This window comes from Diabrotica virgifera, chromosome 3, assembly GCF_917563875.1.
Source record: "Diabrotica virgifera virgifera chromosome 3, PGI_DIABVI_V3a".
Classification (NCBI taxonomy): Eukaryota; Metazoa; Arthropoda; class Insecta; order Coleoptera; family Chrysomelidae; genus Diabrotica; species Diabrotica virgifera.
This window is the reverse complement of record NC_065445.1, coordinates 119,531,652-119,549,571: the sequence shown is the minus strand read 5'-3', so window position 1 is coordinate 119,549,571 and position 17,920 is coordinate 119,531,652. Positions and strand designations below refer to the sequence as shown.

Sequence of the window (17,920 nt, the reverse complement as noted above, 5' to 3'; positions counted from 1 at the left end):
CATTAAAATCGCAACCCCAAGAAACATGGTGGGCATTAAAATCACCTGCTATTACAAAAGGTTTTGGTACATTATCAAAAAATTCAGTCCACTCTTGCAGCGCTATCTTCTTTCTTGGCTCAATATATAATGAAACTATATGAATTGTTTTTTTATTAGGTAAAAGCTTAAGAGCAATGCATTTATGAGAAAAATTGACTTTAGTATTTATTATTATTTCTTTATATAAAATGTTTGCTTTAATTAATATTGCTACCCCTCCAAATCCGTCTGGGCGATCCTGACGACTAACATTGTAATTTTTAAAGTTATAATACTTTCCTTGTTTGAACCAAGTTTCAGATAACACTGCAAGGGCAGCATCATACTCGTGAAGAAGGAATTCCAAGTTCTCTTTATTTGAAACTGCTGATCGGCAGTTCCATTGAATTATATTTATTTTTTGTATTGTATCTGCGAATTTAATGTGTTTTCTGATGAGTCTATATTTAATTGTTTACTAATTATATATTCTAGTTCCGTTTTTGAAATATCATAATTATTGGTTCTCCTAATTGTTGAGATAATGTTTGCCACTAATTCTAAAATAATTTTGACATTTTCTGAGCCTAACCCTGAATGATGAGTTGAAAAATCTGAGGTGTTTAAATTCTTAACGTAACTGTTATTGGTTAAAATATTAGAATCTGGCCCTAGAGTCCTAGGTTGGGAAACAATATCTCGATGTGCTATTTCTATGGGGTCTGGGCTATTTGGCCTCAGCCTTTTAACTGGTTTGTGAAACGTACCAGTTGATTGTTTATGATGAACTTTACTGTATGTTTGTGTGTGGTGTGAAGGGCTTTCTCCGAAGATGTTATAGTTTGGAGGAGGTCGAGTTGAACATGAGGGTAGAAGCTCAAAACGGGTTGGAGGTGGGATGGACATATTTTGAAAGGTCATGTTTTTATTTGGGATGTTGCTAGTGTTATTTGAACGATTTGCAGTAATAGAAGCGTAGGTGTTTCTAGGGATTTGTTTATTAGCATCATGATAATTTAAATTTGTTGATGACATAGTTTCTTTGATTAATTTTTGTCGGTGAAACTCCGGGCAATCTTTCAAATTAATAGTGAAATGATCTCCCATGCAACTGAAACATTTTGGTGATATTTCTTCTTCCGTACACTCTTTTGAATTATGATCCTTATTGCATTTGAAACAGCGGGGATGAGACTTACAGTGCCCCCCCAGGTGCCCGTAACGCAAACAATTGAAGCAAAGCAATACTTTTTGTTTGTATGTCTCTACCTCTTTAATAACTTTATTGATAATTACATATTTGGGTAATATTTGTGTTTTGAAACTGACAACACACGATTTGGTTGGCACAAATTCTGTCATTTCATCTTTTGTAACCTTACGATTTATTCTCTTAACATTTAAAACCTCGAAAGGCAGATGATTATCATAAGATTTAATTTTATTTTTGAGATACTCTTCAGAAAATTCCGTCGCAATATCTCTTATTACTCCTTGCCTGACAATAATAAATTTAGGAACATAAATATCTAAATTGTTGTCGATAAATACTTTAGCGTTTTTGTTACTGACAAGATAATTAGCATTTTTTGGGTCCTTCATTTTTATTCGAATTCTATTGCGACCTATTGTATCTATACTTAAAATTTTATTGTCAAGTTCAGGAAAATTTGATAAAATTAAATCCCCGACTTTTAATGAATTTAGCCTACCCGAAAAGTTCGTTTGATTATTTTCAACATATAAATGGTAAGGTCCTTGATCGTTTGATTCATACTTAAATACCTGTTTCTCCCTTTGGGGTTGTAATTGGGAGGTGTTTCCGTCTTTCAAAGGATTAGTTTGCTCGATATTTGAAGAAATTGGTGTACTTACGTTTTGATTTCCCTGTGTATTGAATATACCTGAATCCGTAGCTTGCATATTAATATCTTGCGGTTCTGTAGAATCGATTGGAGGATGAGTGGGGGGGGTCTTTCCACCCCGAATTGACACTCATTGTGTGTCCCTACACTACCACTATTTCAGTTTGTTTTTTATAGAAATAATTTAACAAGTTTTAATACAAATCTGTTGACTATTAAGCACTCGATATCACCGGCCGATGTAAATAGATACGTGTGGTTCTCTCGAAGATCCGTACGAAACTATGTAATAATGATTATATATTCTGTACTGCAAGTGTCACTTTTGATAAATAATATTTCGTAAATTTTTCGTTATTTTATCTGTATAGTGTCACAACTCAAAAAAAATATTTGTATATTTTTAATATACCTACCTACTTAACCCGGGAGTAGTCGCGCTCACTTCTGTAACGTCGATAGTTGCGTGTGATCATATATCAAAATACGAATTTAAAACAAATTTTTATTTTGTACTATTTTTACCTACTTTTAATATTGAAAATATATATTTCTAACAATTTTATTAAAAAAACCTATGTTAACGGCCACCTGCCAACATCGGCCACCTGTCCTACGGCCAGTTTAAAAATTTCCCAAACCAATTATATGTAGACTACAAAAACTGGCAATACCGTCCACCTTTCTATATCGGCCAATAGTTCTTTCATTTTTAGTGGCCGTTGCTGACAAATTTTACTGTACAGTAAAACCTGTGTTAACGGCCACCTGCCAACATCGGTCACCTGTCCTAACGGCCAGTTTAAAAATTTCCCAAACCAATTATATGTAGATTACAAAAACTGGCAATGGCGGCCACCTTTCTATATCGGCCAATAGTTATTTCATTTTTAGTGGCCGTTACTGACAGGTTTTTGCTGTATTACGAAAAAGGATGAAATGTGAGATTCTATCTAACGGTGCGACTACTCGCGGGTTAAAGCTAATTGGCTCTCCCCAAAGCCATAAATTCCACAAAAAGAAGAAGAAGAAGAAAAAAAATTCATACGCATTACTACACCCTTCCTCGAGGCACTTACGAAATTTTTTCAAAATTGCAAAATTTTTCATCAAGTTATCGCGAAAAAGGATAACAATTGAGATTCTATCTCACCGCGCGACTACTCGCGGGTTAATACGCTATTTTTATAGAGCTTCAAAAACCATTGTAACTGACTAAAATACAGTGCGTCCCTAAAGTAACGCAAAAATTCATTATTTTGTAAACCGGCGACTATGAGGAAAAATCTCGAAACAGGTCGATTTTTATTTTTAAATTACGATTTTTTGGCTTATATACAGGGTGTCCAGAAACTCTACCGACAAACGAAGACAGGAGATTCCTCAGATAATTTTAAGATAATTTAACCCAATTCACCTAGTCCGAAAATGCTTCCTAAGGGAGCTAGATCTCTTTGAAGATGGCGTCATGTAATTAGTTTTTCTTAAATACCTCCAGAACGCTTCTATTTAGAAAAACGAAAATTGGTATACATATTTACTTTCCAGAAATGAATCGATTCCATCCATTGCGAATTTCTAGTACAACTCATAGGCGTCCGTTTTGGGTAGGGCAACGGTTATTTTATCGCCTAACTTTTTTGTCTTTAATTTTTAAGCATTTTTGACTCTGAATTATTTAATTGTGAGTTATTCTAGTATTAAAAGGTACTCTTAGTTTAAGTCGATAGGATACACCGTTTGCTAGAAAAATCGATTTGAAAATTTTTCGTTCCTTGAATTAAAAAAAAGATACAAAAAAAACTATTTAGAAAGATGAAAACTGGTACATTTATTTATATTCCAGAGATTAATCGATTTCATTAATGGCGAATTTCTAGTACCGGTCATAGGCGTCCGTTTTGAGTAGGTCAACAGTTATTTTATAGCATACCTTTATTGTCTTTAATTTTTAAGTATTTTTGACACTAGATTATTCAATTATGAGATATTCGAGTACTAAAAGTTACTCTTGCTTTAAGTTGGTAAAATGCATCGGTTTTTTTTTAATTTTAACTTTTTTTTTCAAATTCCCAAAACTAAAAACTTTCAAATTGATTTTTTCTAGAAAACGGTGTATCCTATCGACTTAAAGTAAGAGTACCTTTTAGTACTAGAATACCTCACAATTTAATAATCCAGTATCAAAAATGCTTAAAAGTTGAAGACAAAAAAGTTAAGCGATAAAATAACCGTTGCCCTACCCAAAACGTACGCCTATGACCGGTACTAGAAATTCGCGATGGATGGAATCGATTCATTTCAGGAAAGTAAATATGTATACAAATTTTTGTTTTTCTAAATAGAAGCGTTCTGGAGGTATTTAAGAAAAACTAATTACATGGCGCCATCTTCAAAGAGCTCTAGCTCCCTTAGGAAGCATTTTCGGACTAGGTGAATTGGGTTAAATTGTCATAAAATTATCTGAGGAATCTCCTGTCTTCGTTTGTCGGTAGAGTTTCTGGACACCCTGTATATATGAAATATATGAGATAGCTCATTTGAAAGGGTATTCAATTCTCTATTCAAAAATATAAACATTAACATAATTATTTATACAGGGTGTTTAAAAAAAATTTAAATTAAATTATTTGAGACAAAAAGAAGAATATAATGTAATTTATTTTATTCAAAATACGTTTTCCTCTTGTCCGAAAAATGGAAAAAAATGTTTATTTGACAAATAAATATTCTTTTTTACTTAAATTTAATGTTAAAACTGCCACCCACCTGCCTCATGTCAGTTTAAACATATTCGTTTAAGTTAAAATCAATGTATATTTTTCAACTATTTTTTTTTCTGTTTTCTGGCAGCAGTAAAATGTATTAAGAATTAAATAAATTACATACATTCATCTTTTTGTCAATTAATTTAATTAAAAAAAATTAATTTGAGACACCCTGTATAAATAATTATGTTAATGTTTATATTATTGAATAGAGAATTGAATACCCTTTCAAATGAGTTATCACATGACCCCTATTCACTCTTAAAAAAATCATCGATTACGTCATCACGCCCAGATGGATGACGTCACTAGTATGATATATATGCCAAAAAATTGTAATTTAAAAATAAAAATCGACTTGTTTCGGGATTTTTCCTCAAAATCGCCGGTTTACGAAATAATGAATTTATGCGTTACTTTATGGACGCACTGTAGTTATTATTCTAATTTTAATAGTTTTTGAATTATTAAACCCGAAAATGTTGTAGGACAAACTTTAAACGTCGTTTTCTCGAGACTTTGCTTTTTGACTTATGACACTCTTTGAGAGGAGGTGCGATATGGATAGAGTAATTGGAGTGTGGATTATATTTGCCTTAAACATTTTTTTAAGATGTACTTTACTACGATTTTGCTCCAATAGAAGCTTTAACCAGTATTAGATTGACTATATTGTGATGCCAATTAAACCTAAGTTTTGACCGACTAAAGGCGCGTTCAGACTATGCCGCGGTTGGCCCTTGGCACTGCCAGGTTGGCAAAGCCAATGCTATGTAGACGTGGCCGCTCGTGTGTGCCGCCGGGCCAAAAACAACGTATATTACAAAGAAAGCCAAATGGTTGGGCACGGAGTGGACAAACGCTTAAGTACTCGTATGTGATTTGATTAACTATACCGAGATTGTCCTATTCTGCAGGACTGTCGATGTTGTTTGCAAGACTACAAAGACGGGAATAAACTGCCACAAAATCAAACGGTGTTGTATTGCTTCTTCCAGGAAGAGAACTGGGGGAGGGACACGCGCTGTACCTAGTACCTAACAGAAAAAAAGTTCAAAAGTAATTTTTAATTTTTAGCAGAATGTTACACCTAATACTTGTCTATGGTCTCCTTTACCGGTCTACAAACCCATAATATTTAAGTTGAAGCGTGTTTTCGCCAACAAAAAAAGTTAATCAATCCGTTGATAAGAGAGAATATTTATTTTGAACATTTGTGTTCGTGAATTTGATATGTGCACTATGTCTGCTTAATTTTTCAATAACACGCATAATTATTGGGGATAATTTCGTACTTATGAAGACAACGCTCGCCCGCACGTTGCTAGAATAACAATGCAATATTTTCAAGAGGTTGGTATCCAAGTTCTCGATTGGCCATCAGTTAGCCCAGACCTAGACCTAATTAAGCATGTTTGAAACTATCTAGAAAGACGCATAAGAGCCCGTATAGTCGCTCTACTTAACCTTGATGAACTGGGAAATGCTTTAAAGGAAGAATGGGAAAATTTGGATTTGGAGTACATACGGTCTCTGATAAGAAGCCTTCCACAGAGAATAAGGGACGTCATTAGAGCCAATGTTCAATTTGGCCTTGGAATTTCTTATTTCATAATAATATATTTGTATATTTCATTTTTGTTGAATATTATTGTTATTTTTTTGCCAGTTAGTCTTTGATTTTTCATTTTATTGGAATAAACCACTATTAAATATTCCCACGTTTCATTCCTTAGCATTTCCAAAAAAATTTAGGAGATATCTACTAATCAAAACTTCTAGACTTTATACATTTATGCAATACTTTTTGCGACGAGTGTAGTTTACGTTATCACATTCTGAAATGGAACGCAACGATGGATATTATACTTGTAGGAATATTATAGTTTTAGTTAAGAGGATCGGTACGTATTTTCGGCTGCAATGCTATTCAAATGGGGATTCATTTTTTTCGAATCATGAGAAAACTAATAAGTATTTTTGAAAAATTTTAACGCAGAATGAAAGATTACGTTATTAGCGAGGGCCGAAAGTCCCTGAGAACTTCTATAATGTTTATTTTAATAAGTTACAGGGGTGAAAAACTAAGAGAAAATTTAGAGTGATTTTTAATTTCAAATATATCATTCAAAATAAACTTTTTATTTATTCTAAGGGACTTTCTGCCCTCGGTAATAATTTAGTCTTTCATTCTGCGTTTAAATTTTTCAAAAATATTTATTGGTTTTTTCAGGATTCGAAAAAAATGAACACAATGCCGTGGTAATATTTTCCAAATCTATCTTTGTCTTACAACGCACTCAGCCGAATATAATATTGTCAGCATATATTGTCAGTCAGACACTGACAATCAGTGACAATTTTAAATATTTGACATTGCATCGGGAATATGTTTAGTTATTGATTAAATATTATTGATATATAGTGTATTTGATAAATAATTGATTTAAGACGTGAACTTAATAAAAAGTTATTTATTGTGTATTATTTGTGGAAGATCCAAGCAGAGAATACATCAGGATAATATATTCTGTGATCCAAGTATTTTGTTGTTAAAGATGTTCAAAATTGTAAGCGTTCCATAACAATATATTATTAAAAAATCATTTTAACACTTTTCCTCTTTTCTTGATTGAGTATTAGTCTTTGTTGTACAAATAAATTATTACAATCACTGAATACATAGTTAGTGAAAAAATTATCACATTTATTAACTGAATTAATAATTGCAATTATAAAAATAACAGTTATCCAAGAACATTCAAAACCCATCTCTTTAAATTAATGATGACATTTTCAAGTAGAATGACATTCTAGTAATGTTTACATATCCATACCAGTGTGAATTTTACTACACGTAATTTGCCGTGTAAAGACAGAAAAAGTAGGGATACACGTAAAATATTTGCGAATTATGTACCCATATATATTTAGATTTATATGACTATGTACCTACTTAGGTTAGTTTAGTTTGTTGATTGTCAGTGTCATTAAATAAATAAAATATATTTAACGAACATAATTATCAATACTCGGGCAGCCGAGAAGGATGAGCGAGGTCTGGCAAAAAGTGAAAAGCGGGACCGGTGAGAGTTAACCGATCCTTCTTCATAGTGGAATAGTAGATCTCATAGTAATCACATAGCGAAATTCCTATTAGCACGGGTGTAAAGCAGCAACAAGTGCAGGATGCTCAAGACCGACAGGACTGGAAGAAATTAGAGAAGGCCTGTGTTTATCTTTTAATGCAGAAGGCTGTATGATGATCATGATGAATGGTCTAAAGCAAGGCTGCTGAATAGAGCCTACATTCCAATATATGAGGCAATACACCAATAATATTTGAATCAGGCGCTTTCGGTCTGGAGAAAGAAGTGCTGCAATCCCAATCGAAAATGATTGGAGTCGATTGTATACCTACCATACACTTCGCTGACGACCAAGCCATTCAAGCTGAAGACGAGAGTGATATAGACTACATACATGCTAAGAAAACTGGAAGAGAATAAGTGGGGCCTTACAATTAAAAACAAAATCCGAGCACCCACTTACTTGGAGAAGAAAAACCATAAAGCTGACAAATTCAAAAGGGAACTATAAAATCAACTGAAACCTTCAAATCCTTGAGAGTCCAAATAATATCATAAGCAGGGAGTAATGAAGAGATACATTCCAGGATTGTCCAAGCGAGATCAACCACTAGACTAGACAGTTACAGTAGGTAGTAAACAAAAATAAGAAACTATAAACGAAAAAATTAATGTCGGAAAATATTTACGATATAAATATGTCTATATGTACTATAAGAATGAAGTATTTTGAATAAGGTATAGAGAGATAAATATGAAAATATTTAAGTTGCTAAAGCAAATTTACAACCAAATTAAATTTGCAAGATTCACATAACTTTTGTAAACCTATGTATAATTTACGCGAGGACACCTGTTTTGTAATGAAATATATATGTAGACTAGGTATACATAGATTCAAATAGCTAATAAACTATATAAGAAAGCAAAATTGATGATCATTAATCACACAATTCACTTACTGGTTAGTGATGAACTTTGATCTATTTTCATGTATTCAATAAACGGAAAATGGGTAACTGAATATGTCTGTATCATCACAACATTCACCGACACAATAAAAAGTTTACAAATAATTATTGTATCAAATTAATAGTATATAGTAACTTTATATACTACACTGGGCGATACGGCAAACAACACTGGGAAGTAAAATAACCTAACATTGATAATAGATCCGAAAAATGTAAATATGAAAATAGGTACCCAAATAGCGAATCGGAAAATTTACCATAGGCGTGTTGTGAAAAAGAACAATCACTGGGATAAAAAAATATAATCGAACTTCGCGTGTAGACAAATACTTTTAAGGAATATTTGTTTATAGGTAGGTAGTATGTATAAAGAAAAAGTAATATTTTATATAAATAAAGATAATGATTTTTTAGTTAGATTATCTTGAACGTCACAGAATATGATATATTTTACAGTCTTCTTTTTTCCTATACAGTGGAACCCCGATAAGTCGGCCCCCCGATAACCCGAAAGTCAGGCCAACCTGGACCGATTTTCATCAGACAAACATTTCAACAATTCAAAATAAAAATGTATGAAATATAATAGTTGAGAGATAATGTGTATTTGTGTAATTTGAACTATACGATAGTAAAAATGACTCATGGCACACGGCGGCAGAGCGTTGATTGTTTTGAATTATCGGAAACAACAGGCACCTGTAGGTGTAATAAAGGAATATTATTTATTTCAATCAAACTGTTTTAGCATTGTTTAAAAAAGACTAAAAGACTATTTAAAAAATATTTTTTAAACAATGGTCGTAGTCTTCACTGTTCTTAAATAACATAACATCGTTCCGATTGTGACTGTATTGTGTGTAGTACAGTCTTGTATTGTTCGCTTCCGTTTGCTTAGGTTTGTGTCTAGTAATTTAGATGTGTACTGTGCATATATATTTCATGTTATTTCAATTATAACGGAGTTTATCTGTAAGTATACCGTATTTTATTAATTTTTACCATATTCTCCGGCTAACCCGGATTTTCGATAACCCGGATCGGCCGCGGTCCCGATTAATCCGAATTATCGAGGTTCGACTGTACCTTTTATTTCTTTTATTGCCATGTTTCTAATGAAATTCTATCTCTCCTATATTTTTAAATTTATTTAGGCTTTGCTTATTCCTCAGTTTACCGCTATTTCCGTTGCCTTTTAGATAAATGGTTAGATGCTTTGGATATGCCTCAGAACATAGCCGTAGAGGAAACAGATTATTTCGAACAGCTTAAGAAGAGACTAAACATGCAATATGGTCACGAACATTTGGAGTATATCTATCAGTCGCGGTTTAAAAATCGAAGACAAAAGAAAGATGAAACTCTCTTCAATAATATGACGTAGATATTTCCAGGTTAGTACGATATGCATATCCAATAGCTCCGGAACACATGATGGAAAAGTTGGCTGTTTAAACATTTATTGATGGTCTTCGTGACCATGAAATGCTCGAATACGAATCAGCTACGAAGGCCTCTGACGGATACAGTAAAGTTAGAACTGTGAAAGAGGAAAAGGATGAAGACAAACTAGACCAGATTGTTAATATGATAAAGGGCATTTCATACAAGAAAACGAAGACCATAAGGTGTTGGAATTCCATGTAAGTATTCCATGGAATTCCATGGAAAAGTTCATGTAAGCATTCCAGGTACGACACAAATCAAGAAACCCACCAGCAGGACAACTAGAACTGGTTGTTCTTATTGGACAGCTTCGACCCGGAACTTTTCCAAAGACCCTCTGATACTAACAGCTTAGACCAACACGGTCCTCAAGAGAAGAGTGAAGTTGCAATTATCGCTAGAGATTTAAAAATATTGTTTCGACATAAAATACTGGAAATTAGGATGCGAGAAATTATATTGAATTATTCATCTTGAATTTCGTTTTAGTTTTTATTTGAACATTTAATGAAGCTGCATATACGATTAAATATAAAATAACTATGATCAACCAGAATTCGCAATGAAGATGGCACATGAAAAAAATGAATTCACCCTTACATCTTTAATACCTACCTAACTAAAAATAAGAAACTATAAACGAGAAAATGAAAGTCGGAAAATATTCACGATTTACTATAAGAATGGAGTATTCAGAATACAATATAGAGAGATAAATATGCAAATATTTAAAATTGACTAAAGAAAATATCCAACCTAAATTAAATTTGTAATACCTATTCACATAACCTTTGTAAAGTAGGTATTAGGTATGTATAATGTACGCGAGGACACCTGTTTTGTAATGAAATATAATGTAAACCAAGTATACATAAATTTAAATAGCCAATAAACTATATAAGAAACCAAAATTGATGATCATTAATCACAGAATTCACTTACCAGTTAGTGATGAACTTTGATCTCTTTTCATGTATCCAATGAACGGAAAATTGGTAACTGAAAATGTCCGTATCATCACAACATTCACCGCACAATAAAAAGTTAAAAAACATTTATTGTATCAAAAGTAACTTTATATACTACATTGAAAGGCGATAAGGCAAATAACACTGGGAAGTAACCTAACATTGATAATAGATCCGAAAAACATAACTACGAAAATAGGTACCCAAATAGCGAATCGGAAAATTTACCATAGGCGTCGTGCGAAACAGAGCAATCACTGGGAAAAAATATAATCGAAATTCACGTAAATGAATATACTCCTTGAATTTTTGATAAAATTATATTATCGGAACAGACTTTATCTTTTGTTATAATTTTTATCGACAATTGGCCTACTGTGGGGTTTAAGGTATGTTTTAGGTAGGAAATGTGTACGAAAAGCTTTTATTTAAACAAAACTGTTCAAACTTACAAAAGATAACATTTCAACAGAGGAAGAACTCATCAAAGCAATACAAAAATTGGAAGAAAACAAAGCTCCTTGATCAGATGGCACACCTTCGGATCTTTTAAAACATGGCGCAAAAAATCTCATCTGTAGTCTAAGTAGGCTAGTAGAACTGATTTGGAAACAGATAAAACTACCAGAAGACTCGAACGTAGGTATAATTGTACCTATTCACAAGAAGTGAGACCAAATAGTTTGTGATAACTACAGATGAGGCATTACCCTGCTAAACGTGACCTACAAAATATTGGTCTACATTCTTTACGATCGACTGTCGGGATATTGTGAAAGCATAATAGGCAAATACCAGTGAGGGTTTCGCAAAGAAAAGTCAACTATACTATCCATCAAATATTATTTTTAAGACAAGCTTTGAAAAAACCATATGAGTATGAAATTGATACTCACCATTTGTTGTGCCTATGACAGTGTAGATAGATACGGACTGTCACTGATAGTGATACGGACTAGTGCAGTCACTGAAGGTGGATATGAACTATTACCTCCGATTTCGTTGAACCTCCATCGATTTGCAGGAAAATTGGTGAGTGGTTAGAGGATGTCTCAAGGAACAAAGGTGACATGCTGCCAACTTGCGTTTTTACCCTGAGGATAGATTCCACCTCTTCTCGGGGATGAAAATTATTTTCTTAAAAATAACCCCATACTTCGATAGACGGATAAATTATAAGCAAAATTTGTGATATAAAGTTATTAAAATAAATCAAAACTTTTTGAGTTATTAAAGATCAAAGATTTTAGTTTTTCGTGAGATAATGCATGTTTTTAATCGATTTTTGATAAATAACTCAAAAACTGTAAGTTTTAACAAAAAATTTATATATAATTTATATTTAAAATAATAAAAAATGAAATAAACTCCTTACTAGAAAAACCTTCTAGTGTTAACTAAAAGTGAGTTATAGGTAATTGAATGTATATTTTTTTCGGCGAGTAACCAAATCTAAGTATTCAAGCTTAAATAACGGGAAAATTATGCATTTTTTAACATAAACTTATTAAACATTTGTCAAAGTACTTAGAAATATCTATCAACTGAGCCCCCGAATAATTTGGTTGCATTAAAATTTATGCTCCAAACATTTTTCAAAATTTATCTTTTAAAAATTTTTCCAAAAAATGTTATTGTGTTTTTTTTTAAATAACTCCGTTAATTTTTACGATATCAGGTTCACCTGAAAACCATTTTGAAACTTAATTCCAAGGGCTATTAAACCGCGTTGAATTTAATCTTAAACACCCTTTACTTTTTTTAAATAAAAGGTTAAATGGTCCCGGTTACATGTTTCTTGCAGCAAAATTTAAACTTTAAACGTTTTATCTCGGTCACTTGTTACCCTACAGAAATATTAAGACTGGTAGAACATTCAATACAGAAAAAAACTAAAATTTGGTTATATATATATATATATATATATATATATATATATATATATATATATATACATATATATATAATTTTTTACGTATATTGAGTATTTTTGGAGTTATTATCAAAGGAAAATGAAAATTACGATAATTTTAAAAATTCTGATTTTTTTAAATTATAACTTTTTTTCAAAAATATGCATTCTAAACCGGTCAAAATTGTTGAAATCATTACTTATGCTAATATAAAGAAATTATAGTCAGGATTACTATAAATTTTAATTTTTGTGGAAATGGTGTATGTTTTATTTTTCACTTTTTCCTAAAAAATTCAAAAGGGTTCTCTTATTTTCATCATAACGTGCGTAATTTTAATGCTATTAACTTCTTCTGGAGCTGATTTGATAGGTATTCCAAAGTACTTTTACAAGTGTTTAGCAGGTACTTTGCACCCTACAACCGATCAAATATATTAATATATTTAATAAATTAAATAAATAGATTAAATAACTATTAAAGGTAACGGACGGAAAACTATCTTTAATCATATTACGGTTAGAATAGAATAGAATAGAAATATGCTTTATTGTCACTGAAAATTATACAATTTTATGGACAAAGCTTAACTTAGAGTCACAAAAAAGATATACATAACAATAACAAATACAATTTTATGAAATTAGATAAATCGTCAATAAGAAAAATATAAACAAGTTAAAACATAAATTATTAAAACATAAATTGAACATACAACATATAATATAATAAAACACAAACAAAGGAACTGATAAGTTTAGATAGAAGTTTATACAAAGATATTTAGAAGTTTAGACAAATATAGATAAATACACTTTAGTTACTTGTACATTACTGTGATTTCTTAGTTAGTCATTAAGAAACTCTTCTACTGAATAATATGGTCTTTTAGATAAATGAGCTTTTGTCATTTTACGGAACTTGAGAAAGGATGTTGCAGATTTAAGTTGTAAAGGGAGATGGTTGTATAGTTTTTTTGCGGAATATAGTATAGATTTCTTTACTAACTCAGAAGACGGGATCGGTAAATAGACATCAAAAGTTGAATTTCTGGTGGAGTAGTCATGATGAGGCCTTGTTGGAAAAACATGCATGTGTTTACGAATTAAGCAAACAGTTTCTAAAATATACAAAGATGGAAGGGTTAAAATTTCGTGATCTTTAAAGTAACTTCTGCAATGGGTTGTTCTTCTGAGGCCAAACAGATATCTTATTGCTCTTTTTTGTAATTTGAAAATAACATCAAATTGGGCAGCTGTACTAGACCCCCAAAAAGGAAGACCATATCGAAGATGAGACTCGAACAAAGAAAAATATGTTATTTTAGAAGATGCTAAATTGAGTTCCTTCAAAACAGATCTTATGGCATAGCAGGCTGAGGCGAGTTTCTTACTTAACAAATCGATATGAAGGGACCATTTAAGGTTGCTGTCTAAAAGAATACCCAGAAATTTTACAGAATCAACGGTAGAGATCTGGCTGCTATTCACAAGCAGGGGTTGAAGAGCACCTTTATATGATAATGCTACCGTTTTATCCACGTTAAAGGAGAGTAAATTAGAGTCAGACCAGGTTTTTATCGTAAGAAGATCAGAAGTTATAGTTGCATGAAGAGTTGCAATAGTTGAGTTGCTCCAAGTGATACTGGTATCATCAGCAAAAAGAAAAATTTTTCCATCGATTTTTAAATTAGTGATGTCATTTATAAAGATAAGGAAAAGTAGAGGACCCAATACTGAACCTTGTGGTACTCCACATACAATGTTTTTGAGACTAGAGTCAGTATCATTTGCTCTAACCAATTGTTTCCTATTATCTAAGTAAGATTTGAACCAATTCAAAGAAATACCTGGAATTCCATAGAAATTTAGTTTTTAATCAAAATGTCGTGATTTACACAATCAAAAGCTTTGGCATAGTCACAGAAAACAGTGGCAGTGTAAAGATTAAATGCTTGGTAAACCTCGTGAAGTACAGAAAACATGGCATCAGTTGTACATTTATTAGTTAAGAAGCCGAACTGATTTTGTGATAAAATATTGTTATCAAAGAGAAAGGACATAAGTCGGGTTTTTATGAGCCTCTCAATAATTTTGGAGAGTACCGGTAGTAGGGCAATAGGTCTATAGGTGCAGGCATTAGATTTGTCGCCACCTTTATGAAGAGGAATAATAATGGCCGTCTTTAGGCACTCTGGAAATTTACCATTTTCAAAGGAATCATTAATTAGTGACACGAGGAGTTCTAACACATTATCTGTGAGATTTGAGAAGATTTTTATGGATAGTCCATCAGTACTACAAGATGATTTGCTTTTGATACTATTGATCGTTTGGATCAATTCAGATTTATAGATTGGTCTTATAAAGAATGAATTCGAGACAATTTCTGAATTAGGGAGATAGGAAATGGGATCTTACTGAGACTGAATAGTTGATGTTATATTTTTACTCACGTTAATGAAGTATTCGTTTAGATTTTCAGGGTTTGGAAGGGCAAATGTTTGAGCTGCGTGGGTTTTATTTCGAAGATTGTTTAATATGGACCAAGTTTCTTTTGCAACACTTTTGGAGCTTCCCAGACGATTTTGATAGTAGGCTTTTTTAGCTGATTTGATGAGTTTTAGGAATGTGACTCTGTAATTGGTGATATATTGAGTGACAGAGACGTTGGTAGTAAATTTCTTGATATAAAGTTGTGAACGCATATTTTTTGCTGATATGCGGATACTTTTGGTAGCCCAGGGTTTGCGATGTTTTGGCTTAATCGTAATTAAAGGAAATGCCTTATTGAAGATACAGACAAGCTTCTCTAAAAAATCACTGAAATTATAGTCCACGTCCGTAGAAGGAAAATGCCAGTCAGAAGTTAAACATAAATTTCGGAAATTATGAAAATTCCGAGCGGAAAAAATCCTACCTAAACGTTGGGTTTTCGAGGAGGGTTTGCTGAAGATGATAAATTTCGTATATACTGCTTCATGATCCGATAGTTCCGCATTAATCACTGTAGAGCAGATCAAGGGGTGAGAAATCGGAGACAATATAATCGATTATGGTAGATGTAGTTTTTGTAATCCTTGTAGGAGAATTAACGTGCATTGAGAGACCATATGATTCAAATATGTTGACCAAGAACATTTGGGTAGCACAAGCAGCAGCATAATTTATGTTGAAGTCTCCGCATAGAATTTTTCTGCTTCTGTGAGGCAAGTCATCTAACAAATTTAGCAGGTTCTGAAAAAATAGTTCCACGGAAGATTCAGGTGATCTATAGATGCAAATAATGTAAAGATTACGATTTTTATTAAAAACTAAGGAAAACTCAAAGAAAAAATTCAACAGAAAGTCATATTTTGTTATCAGAGAAAAATCATTGTTTGCAGAAAGAATTAGGGTGCCTCCATGAGCTGAGTTTGGACGATTATACCTAGCAATTGTGGTATATTTCTCTACAAAAAAAGGCTCGTTGACTTCAAGCCAGTGTTCTGTAACAGCAACTATCTGGGGAAATCCTAATTCCTCTAGAAACAAAAATAATTCGTCAGTTTTATTTCTTATAGAACGAATATTAATCAGAACCATACTAAAGTTGTCATCACTAAAATTATTCGAGGTTTCTAGTTCCTCAGAACACGTCGTTTTATTTAAAAATTTCGTCTTGGAGAGCTAGTGGAATAATAATTTCGGTGACATTCCCCTTGATTTTTGCAGGTGAATAATTCTTTCCGAAGTGAGAAAAGACCTAAGCAGCACGATCAGCGTCTACCTCATCTGCACCAGTTCCATAAGCATCGTTGAATTCTAGAAGAATGTTTCTTAGATCTTCACTCTTAGTCGGAAGTCCTTCGGAAGCCAGAAACAGTTTAACACTTGTGTTGGTATACCCATCATAAAATACTGATGCAGGTTGGTCGTGTAGAAAAGCAAGATGAAGTTTAATGGCCTTCAAGATATCCGGTTCCCTTAATCTGGCTAAAAGATATCGAGTATTCGAGTTATTGGTTAATCTAACTCTTGGTGGGCTCAAAGGATCCAGATTTATCGATGGTTCTAAAGTAAGTTAGAGTTTTCGATAATCACGGCAAGTTGTTGTCTGCTCGTATTTCTTTTTGACAAGCACGATTGAACTTGCAAAATCAGATGTACTAGGTCCAATTATTTTTTTCTTCATCCACTCTTCAATTTGCTTGCCTACCTCCTACTTTTCCGGTATTGATCGCCTTCTTGGGCGTTGATGTATCGGTTTCTCACTACTTAGAATTATTTTTATCTTTATATCCATCATTTTTGTCTTGTAAGGTTCGTAATTTTCAACTAATTCTTTTATTTCTGTCCCAATATTTTGATCTTTTATATGGTTCAGCTGTATATCATTATTATTTGTCGTCTCGTCAATTGCAATCCTCATTACGAAATTATCTACTTCTACCAGAACCACGTTTACTTTAGATCATTCCTTGAAGGTTCAGATGTAAAAGTTCATATTCTTCAGAGTGTCTCATAATGTTACTGAAGTATTCCAGCTTGCGTCTCTTTATTATATTGATCGATTCTAACTCTGACGACCCAGCTTAATCTTAGTAGTCGTCTGTACACCCACTTCTCAAAGACTTCCAAACGTTTAAGAGTAGCCTCACTTAGAGTCCACGCTTCCACTCCATAGAGTAAGACTGGAAAGATATACCAATATGTCATTCGAACGCGAAGGTCTAGTTTAAGATCGTGGCTGCAAAGTACGTTTTTCATTTTCATAAAGGTAGTTCGGGCTTGCTCTATTCGGCTTTTAATTTCTGCGGTTGGATCCCAGCTCTCATTGATATTCCTGCCGAGATACACCAGTTTCTCTACTCTGCCCGTCTTCCGTTTAACGTTCG

At 32.7% G+C, this 17,920-nt stretch overlaps 1 protein-coding gene across 3 annotated transcripts in view; it reads right to left on the bottom strand.

Annotated features, from left to right (window-relative positions):
- LOC126881276 (TBC1 domain family member 16) overlaps positions 1 to 11,344 on the bottom strand; it is a 133,851-nt gene extending 122,507 nt beyond the window's left edge. The window contains exon 1 of one of the 3 annotated variants that reach the window (XM_050645469.1): positions 11,106 to 11,344. The gene's annotated coding sequence lies outside the window, so the exon portion shown is untranslated. Of the gene's footprint in view, positions 1 to 8,705; positions 8,841 to 11,105 lie in introns of those variants that run through there. The other 2 variants (XM_050645465.1, XM_050645468.1) reach the window with 2 other exon arrangements.
- Between the last annotated feature and the right edge of the window lie 6,576 nt (positions 11,345 to 17,920).